Raw genomic sequence first — 18,392 nt, 5'->3', positions numbered from 1 at the left:
TTCCTTGGCAGCTGCCTGACTTTAAGGAAGGGACTGTGATTGGCTTCTACTCTTTCTCCCACTCACCTTCTCACAGACTCCCAGACTGCTATTTTATATCCTACAAGGGACGAAGGGCCAGAGAGGAGGGAACAGATAAGGGGAAGCGAAAGCTCTGACTCCGCTCAGTGACTTATGCTCTCTGCCTGGAAGGTGACCAAACTCATTCTTTCTCCTGGGTTCTGCAGACACACTCATCACAGGGGACCTCTCACGTGCAAGTCTTGCACTGCGGGGATGCCCATTCCCTCGGCAAGATGCTTCCTGGTAGGCCTTGGCTCACCTGTGGTCCACGCAGGGGTGTGCTGGAGCTGGCTTACACGGCCTCACAAAAGCCGATTGGGCACATCCATTCCCGACTGTACATTCAGGAACTTCAGACTGGTAGCTGGAAATTGGTCATGATGGGAGGATTTACACTCAGGAAATTGGCAAAATGCAAAAAAAAAAAAAAAAAATCAGAGCTTATTGTTTTTTTCCCTAGAGAGTTGGATCTTAAACATTTATCAGCACACCACTGGGTCCATCTAACCCAGGCCCCTGCTACTGGAGTTCCCTTACTCTCTCCCAGGCAGTCTTCTTGAGTAGAATTTAATCAGCTCTAGTCCAGCTCTCTCCTGTGTCTATAGGTAATCCTTATCATATTTTTTCCTACCAAACTGAAAGGATTTCAGGCAGATCACAAGGTAGCAGTCAGAGCCAATTTCTCCAAAGACTCTGTTCATCACACCCTCTCCCCTCTTCATACTTTGATTCCTTTTTATAGGCTTCATCTTGCTGAGGGGGTGCAAAAATCATAGAACCAGTTCAATTAATCATTTCCTTTGTAAAAACTCTGAATCTGGGGAGGCAGTCCCAGATTCATTTTTGTATTTGATATTTCTGAGTTCTATTTAAATTCCTCTTCTTCATCCATGTGTCACCATTCTGGACTGGGTTATCATTCTAGGGCTTGCTAAATGCTGAGGAAGCGAACATAGTCCCATGTCATGAGCATTTAGAATTTGTGCTGTCCAATATAGTAGTTACTACTCTCATGTGGCTTAATTTAAATTCATTAAAAGTAAATAAAATTTAGTTCCTCCGTTGCACTAGCTACATTTTAAATGGCTTCTTTATTGGACAAAACATTTCCATCACTGCAAAAGTTGTACTGGACAATGATGATTTGGATGGACATTGCCATGGAAGTTTAAACTGGTAGGGATAAGATATGAAAATGAAGAAGAACCCTAATTCAAAATAAATGCCAGTGTATATTAAACTAAAAGCTTGAAGTTTTGTTTGTACAGGCTACACAACATTTCACAATTAAGATGTCATCATCAGGCCCTAAAGAGGGACAAGAGATAAAATTGTATCCTCGTGTAGCCTTTGGATACAGTGACACTGAAAATGGACAGATTTCTAGGCAAATGTCATGTACATTTGCAGGTTTTGATGTGTATACTATCGACTTTGTCACTTGCTTTTAAATCATCGCTGTGTTTTTGATGCTGTCATCCATCAGCTTTTGCTAATCTGGCTGGAGGTGGAAGTTGGGATGTGGGGCTGACGAGAGGAAGCTGAGGGGGCTCAGAAGGCAGCCTGTAGGCCAAGAGCCATTGAAATCTGGTAGTGTAAATAGAGATCAAATTTTATGGGCTCCAGGAAAAAAGTCTTCCCCACAGGCTCCAGAAATTTTTCTTGTTATATGGGAATTTGGAGGATTATTAGACTTGGTTTGGGGACCTTGACTTTATACCCTCTTATCAGTTTATCCATAAGCCAAGAGAGTGAATTCTTATACTGTAGACTGTGGATTTTCCCCAGTCATGAGTAAGGAAAAATTGATATTCATGTTTCAGTGTACATGTATGAATGAGTATGTGTTTTGAAGTATGCCAAACTGTATCTGATCTCCAGTTTTGACATCTGAGCTATGGGCCATGCCTGGGTGGTACCTCATGGCTATCACCATCAGCATTACTGTGCAGTATTTTGAGGCCCCCATTGACAGAGTTCTTGAGTGAAAAATGACTTTGGTCTTAGAAGTGGCCTTCTGAGTACAACCCGTCAAATCCAGGGCTTGAGGGGCCTTTGTGCGCTGTGACATATCTTTATAACCTGGAGTGGAGACATCAGTGAGGCAGTTTTGCTGATGTATGTAGGCTTAATGGTCTCAATATTGTCATCCTGAGTTATGAGGCTTTTCCAAGGCTGATGATGATGCAATGCCTAATGGCAGAAGAGGAAGTCGAGGTAGGGAAATGTGAAGCACTCTAGTGGTAAATCTGGGAGACCACCCCAGACATGGGAGAGCAGGGCTTGGCCTGGGAAGGCATGTTTTCCCCTGGTACACACAGAAGCCTTTCAAGAAATATCATTAAACCACTGAGAGCAAGAAGGGAATGGCCCAAGGATCACTTGGAAGTTGATGGATGAATGGAAGATAGTTGTATTTTTTTTCTGGGATGCAAATGTGGAATGACCAAGTTGACTGGATTTCTAGGTACCACCCAACAGCAGTTGCCCCTTCCTTCTATGTTTATGTTTTGGAAGCTCAATACTTTTCTCTGCCTTTGTTTTAGAAATATAGAAAGAGAACATGGCTGCTCTTGGAGAAGACTGAAAATAAATCAGATTATATGCCTTGAAGGTTTTTTTTCTCTTGTTTAGTTTTTAAGAGAGAACATATGTCAGTATCTGCCTGGGGTGATCTTTGGACATAACTCTTCAGTCAGGTGCCTCCACGTTCCTGCTTCACCTGGGGATCAGACCAGAATTGATGCTTGTCTCTACAGCTACCACATAAAAACGGAGCCTGAGTCAGAAGACCTGATTCTGTTGTAAACTCTTTCTTACCACTGGTCTCTGATTATTGAACGTATTGTCCTGGTTCCTTTTTGGGATCTTTTGCCCACTCTCTTCTCATTTTTACTGATCATCTGCTTCCAGAACTATTAGGAAAAGGACACTGCATTTGCTATGGACACAAACTTAGGCTTGATCTCCTCAGGCTAGTATTTTGGAAGTACCAAAGGGAAGAAAAATGGCCTTACCCCAAATGTTACTTTAGTCCTTAGTTACAAATATTTCTTGACACTAATTGTGGGCATTAACCTATGAAGAATATGAAAATATACAAGGCTCAATTCTATTCTTAAATAGCTTAAACTTTTAGTTAGATATATAAAACCAGAGCATATGAAAAATTAAATGATGCAAGTATTAATAACTTCAATGTATTAAATGTCTACTGTGTGCCAGGTGATTTACATGTTTTATTTTACTTTTCAAAATTACCCTAAAAAATTTTATTATTTGCATTTAACAGATGAGAACCCTATCTTAGAGAAGATACAGAACTTTCCATAGTTCACTCAGTTAACAAGTGGTGGTGCCAGGGCCTGTCTCAAAGCCAGAGCTCTTTCCTCTGAACTATATTTCCTTTATATTTGTTGATTTTAATCAGGATAGAGATTGGAGCCATGTACAATATTGATAATTAGTAAAAAGAGTTACAAGAAATTCTGAGGAAGGAAAGTGTACTGTGGCTTGGAATGGTTAGAGAATTTGGATAGAAGTGGACTGATTTTTATCTAAGATCTAAAGAATGAGTAGGATGAGTTAGAAAGAGGAAAGAGGGACCAGCCTACCTGCAGGGGGACTGGCTTGAACTCCAGCATCCTGGTGCACTTGGAGGTATAGCTTAGTTTCACCTGAATTCTAACCGAGAGGCTCCCCAAGGCTGGAGAAGTTCTGGAGGTAGGATAGATTTATGACTGTTATCCCCATGGTTGGGTTACTACACAATGCCCAGGTCTGCTTCTGGAAGGATCTTTCTAGTTTGTTGTTCTCCGTGGCCATACTCTAGGTGAGCACTGGGAAAACGAAGTTTTTGGTGTCAGTGTTGGTAGCCTATTTCCTGTTGGTGCAAGTTCTGGGACCTGAGAATTGCCTTAGGGTTTGAATAATTGCTAGGTTTACAGTTTCTTTGGCTTTATAGTTACCTTAAAAACATTTTAGACTTTTGGTCTACCTATATGCCTCTGATTCAGAGCCAGAGACCTTAGCTATACAAAGATATTAAGCATAAGAATTGCTGCCTTGCAGCCAAGGCCTGTGCTCTGATGTCTCCCAGGTTGTTTTGGGGGCACTACCTGTAATCCTAGCCCATAATCCAATCTTGCCCACTTTAATCTTCACAACCACCTCAAGAAGCAGGTACTGTTATCTCAATTTCACAGATTGTGAAACTGATTCTTACAGAAGGTAAGACACCAAAGAGAAAGAAGCAGAGGTTATCAGGATACTCCTTCCTCTCTTGACTGGACCAGAACCTGGCATACGAGTTCTCTAAGGCTTCCCCAGGTACACTCCACATAGCCCCTGTCATTCTTTCTCTGCAAATCTTTTGCCTGTGAACCTTCTCTTATGGCATCCCTCTTTCTCTGATCTGAGAAACCACAGAAGCCCAGACAGTGGGTGTCAGGGAGCCGACTCACAAATCCTCCTTTTTGGAAGTGGTCAATAATGTGTGAAGCTGCACAGAGAGCACCTGGCACCCTGTGCCTGTCTGAACCACCAAAAATAAATCCACTCTCAGCCCAGCAGTAATCAGCTCACGCCTTGAAGCATGAATCTTGATTAGCACTTTTATCTCCGCTGCATCACTTGGATTGTTACAACAGGTCATAAAATTAGAGTCCCACCCTGTCCACCCCTAGTCAGTGTGACCCAGCTGTAGGACTCGGTGACCTCCAGGGAACGGAAACAGGGCTGGCTGCTTACAGAGTAAGGAACTTTGTTCTTTTTCATTTCCGTGAACTTGCATATACAGACCAAGGTAATGCTGCCAGAAAAGAGAGTTCCTTTCTCAGGGAAGGCTAAGGGTTACAGAGGTTGGTTTTTGCACCTTTAGTATATCACTTAAGTGGGAGTGGGAGATGGTATAGGTATGTATCATAACATGTGACTTATTGTATTTGCAAGGCAAATTCTGTCCCAAATTATAGAAAGAGCTGCATTTACACAGTAGGAACTAGTTAAGAGTCTGTATCTGGAAATAGTAGCCTATAGTGATTTCCCAAACTGATTTGCAAATTAGAATATTCTAGGGAGATGTTAAAAACACATATTCTCAGGCCCTATCTCCTACTATTTCCACATAAATCTATATTTCTGAGAATTCAGCCCAAGGGTGTGTACTGATCAGGTTGGACCAGTGTTCTGGGAAGCACTGATGTAAGGGGAGGCTGACTGGATCTGCCTCCGTTGGAATTCCCCAAGGTTCAGGCATATTAGGGCTTGTGTGCCCCAATATGAGGATGTCTTTTCAATGAACACAGAGTCACTGAAGCTTCAGTAAAGAGGGTCTATTTTAAGGATTCAACAGGGCATCCAGGGCCAGGAGAAGGAGTCCTGCTGGGCCATCTGGGGACAGGGAGTGTAAGTGGAAATAGAGTCAGGACAGAGGTCACCCTCTTGTTCCTCAAAGGCCAAGGCCCTCCTCCTTCACTTCTTCTTGCCTGACTGCTACGTGTACTTCACTCCCTGCTTGTGCAGGACCCAACCTATTCAGGTACGGCATCCACCACGCCGACTGGTTTCTGTGTTTCGTGGTCTAAATTCTTGAGAGATGAAAGGTGATTGGTCAGATTTGTCACTGGCCTGTGTCCTGGGTTTACTCTCCATCAAACTGAGTGGAGCTGAGGAAGCCAGATCAGTCAGGCTCTGTTCTGGTCGGAATATGTCCCCCCAAATCCATATGTTGAAATCTTACCCCCCAGGGAGATGGTATTAGGAGGTGGGGCTTTGGGAGGTGATTAGGTCATGAGGGTGGAGCCCTCATACATGGGATTAGTGCCCTCATAAAAGAGACTCAAGAGAGCTCCCTGGCTTCTTCTGCCATGTGAGGACACAACAAGAAGGCTGTGACCCAGAAGAGGGCCCTCACCACCATGCTGCTACCCTGATCTTGGATTTTCAGCCTCCAGAACTATGAAAAATAAATTGTTTATAAGCCACGCAGCCTGTGGTATTTTGTTATAGCAGCGTGAACTAAGACAAGCTCCTAGATCTCCCCCTTTCAGGGCCCTGAAGATCTTCTCCATTAAGATATACAGGAAGGTGAGAATAACAGGCACATTGCCTAACATGTTTGTTATACCATCAAAGATTGACATACGCCATTTTAACAACAACAAAAAAATGACTTTTGTATGGACTAGAAGCAATTATGGTAGCATGACCAGCACATTCTCTTCCCGTAGTCAAGATGCTTGGGAGGTCAAGTCAGAATCAGTCTTTCTATCGCATTATTGTTCATTTGTTGATTTATTAAACGAGTATTTATTGAGCACATATTATGTTCCAGGTACTTTTTTGGGGAACTTGGTACTGTTTTATGTGCTTCTGATACTTTGGTAAACAAAACAGACAAAGATACTTGTTTTTGAGGAGCTTGCATTTTAGGGCAAAAGTAAGAGGAACACAGACAATAAGCAATAAACATAATAAGTAAATGAATTACGTAGTACATTAGAAAGTTATTAGTTCCATGGGGGAAAATGGGGAAATATGTCAGGGTAAAGGGGATCTGGAACACCAGGGAAATGGACTACAGCTTTAAATATGGTGGTCAGTATGGTTCAATTGAGAAGATGACATTCCAGCAAAGATTGAAGGAGGTATAGGTAAGTGGAAGAAGAGCATTCTAGGCAGAGAGAAGTGTCTAAGCAAAGACTCTAAGGAGAGGGAATGCCAATGTCACTGGAATGCGTGAGTGAGGACAGAGAGCAGTAACAGAGGCCATAAGAACACAGCATGTGGAGCCTTGTAGCCATTGTATAGACTTAGCATTTTACTCTGAATAAGATGGAAAGCAAGGCAAGAATGTAAGCCCAGGAATGACATGATCTGCCTTATTTTTTAAATTAATCTTTGGTTTGTTTTAAACTTTTTATTATGGAAATTTTAAACAAACAAAAGCAGATAGAATACAATTACAATTACTGACTCGTTGTCAGTCTTTTATATCTATACTCCCATTCACTTTTCCTCCTCTCTGAATTCCAGATATAATATAATATCTTTAACCAGTAGACATTTCAGTTATATAATGTCTTTTTGAGGTATAATTTATAGTAAAGTACAGCTTCACGAGTATATAAATATATATATATATATATATATATATATATATATATATATATATATATATATATATATATACCATTGTGACCACCATCCAGATGAATATATAAAACATTTCCAGCACCCCAGATTCCCTTGTCAATTTCTAATCCAGAAGCCCACCACCAACCAAGGTAACCACTATTCTGACTTCTATCATCACAGATTTATTTTGCCTGTTCTTGAATTTTTTATAGAAGAAATCACACAAAATATAGTCTTTCATGTTTGGCTATTTTAGCTCACCATTTTGTTTGCAAAATTCCTTAATTGATGTAAAGTATTTCATTGTTTGGATACACCACAGTTTATCAATTCTCCTGTTTTTTTATATATAATTTTTTAAATTTATTTATTTATTTATTTATTCATTTTTGGTTGTGTTGGGTCTTCGTTGCAGTGTGTGGGCTTCTCATTGCAGTGGCTTGTCTTGTTGCGGAGCATGGGCTCTAGGCGTGCGGGCTTCAGTAGTTGTGGCATACAGGCTCAATACTTGTGGCTCATGGGCTCTAGAGTGCAGGCTCAGTAGTTGTGGTGCATGGGCTTAGTTGCTCCGCGGCATGTGGGATCTTCCCGGACCAGGGCTTGAACCCACGTCTCCTGCATTGGCAGGCAGATTCCTAACCACTGCGCCACCAGGGAAGCACTCAATTCTCCTGTTGACATTTAAGTTGTTTCCAATTTTTGGCTACTATGAACATTCTTGTGCATGTTTTAAGTGGACATACGCACTAATTTCTCTTGGATATATACCCAGGAGTATTTCATCCAGGAATATAATCACTAAGGCATGGAATAGGCAGGTATATTTAGCTTTAATAGATATTTTCAGTATGGTTGACCTGATTTCACTCCTTCCTGTAATGAGAGTTCCAGTTTCTCCACATCCTCACCAAAACTTGTATTGTCAGTTTTTAAATTTTAACCATTCCGGTGGGTATGAGAATTTGCACTTTCCCAGTGAGTAATATTACTGAGCCCCTTTTCATATGCTTATTGGCCATTTGAGTTCATCTTTTATAAGGTGCCTGTTTGAGCATTTTTCTCATTTAAAAAAATAGTTTGTGGGGCTTCCCTGGTGGCGCAGTGGTTGAGAATCTGCCTGCCAATGCAGGGGACACGGGTTCGAGCCCTGGTCTGGGAAGATCCCACATGCCGCAGAGCAACTAGGCCCGTGAGCCACAACTACTGAGCCTGCGCGTCTGGAGCCTGTGCTCCGCAACAAGAGAGGCCGCGATAGTGAGAGGCCCGCGCACCGCGATGAAGAGTGGCCCCCGCTTGCTGCAACTAGAGAAAGCCCTCGCACAGAAACAAAGACCCAACACAGCCAAAAATAAATAAATAATAAATAAATAAATTTTTAAAAAATGGTTTGCTTATTTTCTCATTATTTTGTAGAAGTTCTTCATATATTTTGGAAATAAGATCTTTGTCAGATATTTGTATTGTCAGTATCTCCTTCCAGTCTGTAGCTTGCCAATTAACTTTCTTAATTATGTGATTTGCCCAACAGACATTCTTAATTTTAGTAAAATATAATTTATTATGTTTTTTCTTTTTTGCTTATGGCCTAGCTTTTACATTTAGGCATATAATCTACCTTGAATTATTATACGTATATAGTGTGGGGTAGAAGTCAAGGTTAATTTTTTTCATAGGGTATCTGGTTACTTCAGCATCATTTTTTTGGAAAGACAATTCTTTCTCCACTGAATTACAGTGGCTTTTTGTAAATCAAGTGATCACACATGTGTGGGTCTATTCTGATCTCTCTATTCTTTCCATTGATTTATTTGTCTACATTACACCCATACCACCCTGCCATAACTGCTGTAGCTTTATAAGTCTTGAAATCTGATAGTGTGCAGTCTTCCAACTTGGTTACTCTTCTTCAACATTGTCTTGGTTATTCTGTGTTCTTTGCATTTTCATAAATTTTAGAATCACCTTGTCAATTTAAATGATCTTGCTGTGATTTTGATTGGGAATGAACCGAACCTATAGATCGATTTGGCAAAAATTGGCATCTTAATATTTAATCTTCCATTTAATGCATATGTAATATTTATCCCCTTATTTGGATCTTTAATTTCTATCAATATTTTGTAGGTTTTAGTGTAGAGGTTTTACACATCTTTTGTTAGATTTTTATTAGGTATTTGATTATTTGGATGCCATTGTAAATGGTGTTTTTCATTTAGCTTTCCAACTGTTTTTTTGCCAGTATATAGAAATACAGTTAATTTTTTTGATATGTTCACTTTATATGTAGTGACCTTGTTCAATTCACTTATTAAATCTAATAATTTGAATATTCTTTAAGAATTTCAATATATACTATTGTGTCATCTGTGAATAAGAGAGTTTTACTTATTCCTTTCCAATCTTTAAGCCTGTGTTTCTTATTCTTGCCTCACTGCACTGGCTAAGATCTTCAGTACTATGTCGAAAAGAAATGGTGTTGATGGACATCCTTATCTTATTCCTGGCCTTGGGGGAGAAATATTTCAATGTATCACCACTGAGTATGAAGTTGCAGTTTTGGGGGTTTTTTTTTGTTTGTTTTTTTTTTTTTTTTTTTTTAAATTTTTTTTTTTTAATTTTTATTTATTTATTTATTTATTTATTTATTTTTGGCTGTGCTGGGTCTTTGGTTCGTGCGAGGGCTTTCTCCAGTTGCGGCAAGTGGGGGCCACTCTTCATCGCGGTGCGGGGACCGCTCTTCATCGCGGTGCGCGGGCCTTTCACTATCGCGGCCCCTCCCGTCGCGGGGCACAGGCTCCAGAAGCGCAGGCTCAGCAGCCGTGGCTCACGGGCCCAGCCGCTCCGCGGCATGTGGGATCCTCCCAGACCAGGGCTCGAACCCGTGTCTCCTGCATTAGCAGGCAGATTCTCAACCACTGCGCCACCAGGGAAGCCCTTTTTGTTTGTTTTTGAAGATACTCTTTGTCTTGTAGATATTTTAAGAACACTCCTTTCTACTCCTCGTTTAGTGGGGATTTTTTTTTTTTAAATCAAGAATTGGTTTTGAATTTTATAAAATGATTTTTGGCATTTATTGAAAAGGTTATGTGGTTTTTCTCATTATTCTGTTAAACCAATGAATTACACTGGTGGAATTTCAAATATTAAACCAGTTTCTCCCTTTTAAAAAAGGATTACTCTTGTTTTCTTTCTTTAAAAAAAAAAAAAGATTACTGTATTATGTTGAAAATAGATTGGAAGCAAGGAGAGCTGTTAGGGCATTGTTACAGTCTTTCAGGAGAGAAGGTATGTCAGTTCAGACCAGTGTGTTAGCAGTGGAGGTAGTAAGGAGTGGTCAGATTCTAGATATACTTCGAAATATAGGATTTCCAGACATATTATATGTGGAGAGTATATGAAAAACACTGGAGTCGATAATGAATTCAAGGATTTTGGGTGGGGCAACTGGAAAAATAGAGCTGCCATCAACTGAGATGGGAAAGAATGCGCGTGAAATAGCTTTCGGGCACAGATCAGGAATTAAGTTTTGTACATACTAAGTGAAAATATAAAGATTTCCTGTGGGCAGTTGCATATAATATGGGTCTAGAGTTGAGAAGAAAGGTCTGTGCTGAAGATTAAGTTCGGGAGTCATCAGAGAATAGATGGGATTTAAAACAATGATGAGAGTGGATCAAATCATCAAGGGAGTGAGTGTAGATAGATAAAAGATCCACTTTAACATTAACAGGTTGGGGAAAAAAGAAAGAAGAACAGAGAAAGTTAAAAATGGAACCACGGAGGTGAGAGGAGAAGCAGAGAAGGTATTTCCCAGGAAGCCAGTGGGCAGTGAATTCATCAGGAAAGCATGGCAAATCATGCCAAATGCATCTGGTAGATCACGTTAGACAGGAACTAAAAATCATTAGACTTAGGACTATGTGGGTAACTGGTAACCTTTATAAGAGCAATTTGGGGAGCAAGAAGCTGATTGGAGTGTTTAAGAGAGAATGGGAGGAAAGTGCTTGACTAGTATACATAACACTTTTGAGGAGTTTGATACAAAAGAGAGCAAAGAGATGGGGTTGAAGCTAGTGGGGAAAGTAGGGCTAAAAGAATGTTTGTTTGTTTGTTTTAAAGATGGAGAAATAATGGCATGCTCATATGCTCATGATAATGACCCAATAGGAACAGAAAAACTGCTGATGTAAGAGAAGGAAGAGAATTGCTGGAGCGAAATCTTTGGGTAAGTGAAAGTATTGGAATCTAGTCACAAGTAGTCACATGTAGAGGGATTGGCTTTAAAAGGGGAAAAGAAATCAACAAAGACAAAAGAAATCAATGCCTTACAGAATGAAAATATTTGTGGTGGGTAAGATTGGTAAGCATATATATCCTAGGTATCTCTGGCTTTGTGAGCTTGAGAATAAAGATGTAATCTCAATAAGATCCAAATCTTCGGGACTTCCCTGGTGGTCCAATGGTAAAGAATCCGCCTTCCAATGCAAAGGATGCAGGTTCGATCCCTGGTCAGGAAACTAATATCCCACATGCCACAGAACAACTAAGCCCGCGTACGCCACAACTACTGAGCTCGTGCGCCTCAACAAGAGAGCCTGCGTGCCTCAAACTACAGAGCCCATGTGCCCTGGAGCCCACTCGCCATAACTACAGAGCCCACGTGCCCTGGAGCCCACACACCACAACTAGAGAGAGGAGAAAACAAAACAAAAAAAACAAAAAACCCGCACACCACAACTAGAGAGAAGCCCACGCGCAACACTATAGAGAGAAGCCAGCGCGATGCAACAAAGAGCCCTCGCACTGCAGTGAAAGATCCCGCCTGCCTCAATGAAGATCCAGCATGCTGCAACTAAGACCTGACACAGCCAAAAAATAAAAAATTAAAATTAAATTAAATTAAAAATAAATTAAATATTAAAAAAAAAAAGATCCAAATCTTCATGGCTCTGAGCCTTTCTGTTTGCTGCTGGAATCTCAGCCTTTTCTAAATTTATTTTCCCCAAATAGATTTAGAAACCCAGAGGTGCTTTTTATATTTGTACACATACAAGTCCTATGTATTAATAGCTATCCCAGCTAGATGAACATAATATCACACACTCAAACTCTGACAGTTCTACAGAACCCAAGGCCAAAGATCCTTTATCCCCGCTTTGAAGAAATATTTCTTCTTAGTTATGCAGAGTCTCCAGAACAAGGCTGCTTGTGCAACCTCTCCCTCATAAGGCATGCACACGATTCAGGACAGATTCTAGTGTCAATTGCTGCACATCACCAAGAACCACACTAACCCTTTCTGACATCAAGCCCTATTCATAGCTCAAGGCTTTTCCCCTTATGGTCAGTTAGCTCTCAACATCCCCATGATTGCCTCCTTTAAGTGGGTTTTACTAGTTCCCCTGCTCCCCACCAAACGGCAAAGAAATAGCAAGGGGCAGGGGAAGACCTTTGTCTCCAGGCACCAGCCTATGTGGGCACCAGAAACTCACTAACAGCAAACTTCAGTGATGTGGCAGCAGATAATAGGGAGGGAGGACACAAACACATTGCATTGTCCTTGGCATCTTTTTTTTTTTTTCTTTTGGCCACAGGTGGAAAAGGCTCTATTTATTTACTTATTTTAATTGAATAAATTTGACATATAACATTGTGTAAATTTAAGGTTTATGTGTTACTTTGATATAATTATATATTATAATATGATTACCACTGCAGTAATATTTATCACATTACATAATTACAGTACAATATTGTCTATATTCATTATATTGTTCAGTAGATCGCTATGTCTTATTTACTACTTGTTGCAAGTTTGTATCCTTAAACAGCATCAGTCTTATCCCCCCAGCCCCATGCCCTGGTAACCACCATTTTACTCTCTGTTTTTTATGAGTTTGACTTTTTTAGATTCCACGTGTAAGTGATATCATATAGTACTTGTCTTTCTCTGTCTGACACCTCACGTAGCATAATGTGCTCAAAGTCCATTCATGTTGTCACAAATGGCAGGATACCCTCCTTTTCCTCGGCAGAATAATATTCCATTTTGTATATATGCCACATCTTTTTTATCCATTCATCCACTGATAGGCATTTACATTGTTTTCATATCTTGGCTGTTGTGAATAATGCTACAATAAACAAGGGAGTGCACATATCTCTTCAAAATACTGTTTTCATTCCCTTTGGGTACATACCCAGAAATGGAATTGTTGGATCATATGGTAGATCTATTGTGGAATATTAATTAGTCCAACCAATACATAAAACAATATGGAGGTATCCATGGGCATCTTATACCCTCCTCTTGTACCAAGCCCCATCTTCTGCTAAGTCCACTACCTGTGTTTTTATAACTGAACCCCAGGATATGAGACTTCAGCCCAGTGACTTCTTAATCTTTATGTCAATCATGGAATACATGGATATAGCAGGGGAGGTTGTGGCATAAAGTAACTCCTCCAACTCAGTCGATATATATAGGATCAGAACAGGAAACGTTTTACTGTGTGTAATGGTGTGAGGCTAAGATGGCTCTAACAGACAAGGGCATATGGACCATTTAAGTCTCCCTCTTTCCAGGACACTGCTTTTGGGGACATTGCCGATGGTTGCCATTATGACTTTTTTCCTAAGTGTCATGGTTGACCAGCCCACATTTGGATGGGCATACATTTTCTTTATTCATGGTAATTAAATCAAAGGCATGATGACAAAATTGTGTTGGCCAAGGTGCCAGAATTTTAGAAAGGATTTAACTTCTTGAATTCTAGAAGCTTTATGTTAATAACCCAAATGGAAGTGTTCAGTTAGACAGAAATTGATGAGGCTTGTAAAAATCAGCAGGGGAGAGGACTCAGTGTTCCTTGACACCCCTGTCTGTCTCTTGGATGATTCATGAGTCTATCAGTGAAATCCAATTGATTTGCTCTAAATGAAGTTATCAATCTCCCTTTCTCTGGCCCCAAGCATATTCATATATTATAAGTGAAATTACAGGGTTGCAAAATCATAGCACTGTTGTTATTTTTCAGGGATGACCTTGAGCATAATTCTTATGGATCTGGCCTTACAGGCAACACATCTTCAGCCCCATGCCTCTGTTTTGGTTCTGCTGGTTTGTTAAGTTGTTCTAACCCGGTTGACTCCTGGAGAGGCTGGCTTCACAGAGATGCTCTATCTCTGTTCGGGCTGTTGGGGCAGCTCGGTTCCAAGAAGCCACAGACTGGAACGTCAATTGTGATAGCTTCTTTTGGTCAGGATTCCCCCTCCTTTGTACTCTGTGTCCAGATTCTACTGGCTCAGCCTAGATAGTACCTCTTCAGCAGAGGGATTGCAGGTCACTGTGACAGCCATTTACCTAGCATTACCCAAACATGAGATTCACACAGGAGATGTCTTCGTCTGACATCCACATCCCTGGGATAGATGGTCTGAGTAGTGCACACAACTTCCTGCTATCCATAGTAGGATCATCGTTTCCAAATACACCTCCATTTGCATGGTGTGGTAGCAAAAGGCTTTGGATTAAACCAAAGTGGATGCAAATCCCAGTTTTGCCATTTACCCTGTGGCACTGGGACGATTACTTTATTCTCAATGAGCTTTAACGTCCTCATCAGTAAAAACGAGATAATGATACCTTCCTCACAGTCCTGAATGAACCTGAGCAGAATCTGGCACGTGGTACAGACTCAACAAATGTTCATTTCCTGTCCTCTGAGAGATTTTAAAGGCTAAGTTTATAGTCCCTGTGAAATTCTAATGTCAAATAACCACACATGGCAATATACCCAGATGGGACCTTGCAACTCAGTTTTTGTCTTTCCTGGGAATTGTGAACATGAAGGGCTAATTTGTCCAGTCCTGGGCATGGGTGATGATGGAGCAAAGAGCACCCCTGCCAACCATAGGGCCTTGAGGTAGAGGCTGCCCCTGACCCATCCCTATGTCTCTAGAGGGCACAGCCTGGTACCTAACATGAAGGGGGTCTTCTCCTCTGTGAATATTTATTAACTAAGTTCAGAATCATCCGGGTTCAAAATCTTAGACTCTAATGTGATGATGTTTCAATTCAAATTTACTTGTCCACACAAAGGCACAATCACAATGGTGAAATAGTCCTCTGGGTGTTTAAAATGATACCTCTTTACATGGTAATGGTGGTTTACAGTTAAAGAAGATTCACAAACACAACTCCGTTAATCCCCACCACAATCATGAGAGGCTGCCCACGATAACCTGATTCTACCAACAAGGAAAGGTAGCCTGGGCAAGGGGAAGAGATAGGACCAAGGTCTCCTGTTTAGGGTAGTGAAATGGGGCCTTGTCCCAGGTTTTATGGAGAGAAGCCATTTAAAAATGTCATGTTCTTTTATTCTTTCCATTATAGTGAGTTCTCGTTGGGTGTTGTTCCTGAAATGCTGATGGACTAGTGGTTCTCAACTGGGGTGATTTTACCCCCCATTTGGCAACACCCAGAGATATTTATGGTTGTCAGAACTGCAGGGTAAAGTGTTCCTGGCATCTAGTGGGTGGAGACACAGGATGTGGCTAAACATTCTACAGTGCACAGGACAGCATCCACAACAAAGAATTATCTGGCCAAAATGTCAATAGTGCCAAAGTTGAGAAACACTGCAATAAACCCAAATATGACTTTGTCAAAGGCAAGTGAGAAATGTCTTACTTTCTGAGTTTCTTTGAAGAGAGTTGTATTCTAAGCATGCACTAATCTACTGAAAGACAAGAATGTTCCTCTTTGCAGAAGAGTTGTTTGCTTCTATAGCCTTGGGAAACTTCTTGCTTTTATGTTTTGTCTTCTTTTTGTTCATGAATTCTTGTGGGAACAAAAATCAAGACTTCAATTATTTTTGTATCTCCCCACAACACTTTACACATGGCTGTATACTCTATAGGGACCCAGTAAATATAGGTCTTTGGATAATTAAAACCTCATTATTATTATTATTATTGATAATCATAAAATAATTTATTGAACACTTACCATGTGCAGTTTTCTAAGCATTTCATATTTATTGCCTGATTGAATCCTTCAACTGCCCTATGAGGTATGTACTACGACTATATTTACTTTACGGATGTGGGAACTGAGGCATTGCGGAGCTAAGTAGCTTGCTCACAGCTGGAATTAGTAAGTGGTGGCACTGAGATTTGTAGCCAGGCAGTCTAGCTCAGGAGCCTGAGTGTGTAACGATTCAGTCATATGATTTCATAGGCTTAGACAACCTTCGAGGTTGTAGTCACCTTGAAAACCCTGTAGAGAAGAGAAAGGGACACGCCCCAGTGGCCTCATTTCTGGTTTGCTTTAGGCTTTTCTGAAGGGCAAGAGTGAAGCAGACAGAGATAAAGGGTAAAGATGTCCTTGGTCACAGAGTACAGTTGGGGAGAGGCCAGAGAAGAGATAGGGCAGGTAAGTAGGGACGAATTCATACGCTGTGATGAGGAATTTAGAATACGTTCTGTAGGGGATTTCAAGTCATTGATTGATTCTGATTGCGCGAGACATGATGCCATGTTAAGATCACCCTGGCAGCAGTGGGATGATAGATGGGAAGAATAGAAATGGAAGCTAGGAGGCTACAAGGCACTGGCAAGAAACAATGAGTGTACTAAGGCATTGGCAAATGCAAGGAGGGAGACAACCTATATGGGGGATTTGATTTGATTTTAATTTATTTCATTATTGTAGTATAGTTAAGTTACAATGTTATGTTAGTTTCATGTGTACAGCAAAGTGATTCAGTTATTTTATATATATATTCTTTTTCAGATCCTTTTCCATTATAGGTTATCACAAGATATTGAATATAGTTCCCTGTGCTATATAGTAGGTCCTTGTTGTTTATCTGTTTTACATAAAGTAATGTGTATATGTGAATCCCAAACTCCTAATTTATCCCTCTACCCCCCACCCTTTCCCCTTTGGTAACCATAAGTTTGTTTCCTATGTCTGTGAGTCTATTTCTGTTTTATAAGTGAGTTCATTTGTATCTGTTTTTTTAGATTCCATATATAAGTGATATCATATGATGTTTATCTTTTTCTGTCTGACTTCACTTAATATGATAATCCCTAGTTCCATCCATATTGCTGCAAATGGCATTATTTCATTCTTTTTTATGGCTGAGTAATATTCCATTGTATATATGTACCACATCTTCTTTATCCACTCCTCTGTCGATGGACATTTAGGTTGCTTCCATGTCTTGGCTATTGTAAATAGTGCTGCAATGAACATTGGGGTGCATGTGTCTTTTCGAATTCGAGTTTTCTCCAGATTATGTGAGAATTTTAGAAGTCAGAACTAATAAGAACTAGTCACAATCAGATGTGAGGGTCGAGAGAGAAGGAATCTTGAAAGACTCCCAACAACAAGGTAGGTGGGAGTGACGCCCTTCCTGAGATGGGGACGCGAGAGGAGGAGCATGTTTTGTGTGTGACGATGAGTGAGGTGGGTGTCAAGGTGAAGGTGCTCAGTGGGGCAGGTGGGAGTTGAATCCACTGGTGGAGTCAGATTGCTCAGGAGAACATAGAGGAAGGAGACGCAAAGACTGAGCTCCAGGGACACATTTCAAAAGCAAGAAAGTAGCCCCCAATGTCAATACCACAGATAAGTTGTGACGTGGGGCCCAAAAGATTCTTGTTAGATTTGTCAGCAGATGGTGTTTATAACCTTGGTGAGAGATTTAGGTGGTGAGATCCGTGGCCACACTGCAGTGGGTGACAAGGTGAGACAGGGCAAGAACACTTTTTAAAAGGAGAAATTACTGGTTTTTGAAACATATTCTTAAAAGATATCTGTAAATCCAAGGTTCCCAACAGGGAAATCTCTGGAATAGCTTGCTGTGATGGAGAACAGAATACTAACAAGTAGGAAACTCTCAGGTAGACAATTTCAAAAATGAACCTATATTAAGTTAGGGCAATTTTATAAAGGGTAAGACTATTTTAGAGGTGGTTTGTATGTTTCATAAGCTCTAAACACTGGAGTGCTCTACCACACATTAGTAAAATTTCTGGGAATTTATTTGTATATTTTTGTGGGCTAAACATTCAATGAATGTATTTGTCAGTCGCTACTATAGTTTATGGAGGTCTGGCAGCAAAATTTCCAAATTTCAAATGAGTATCCCTTGTATTATCAGATCCTCACATATTTTATATGT

This window comes from Balaenoptera acutorostrata, chromosome 3 (assembly GCF_949987535.1).
Source record: "Balaenoptera acutorostrata chromosome 3, mBalAcu1.1, whole genome shotgun sequence".
NCBI classification, from domain to species: domain Eukaryota; kingdom Metazoa; phylum Chordata; class Mammalia; order Artiodactyla; family Balaenopteridae; genus Balaenoptera; species Balaenoptera acutorostrata.
Note: the sequence above shows the minus strand (reverse complement) of the source record.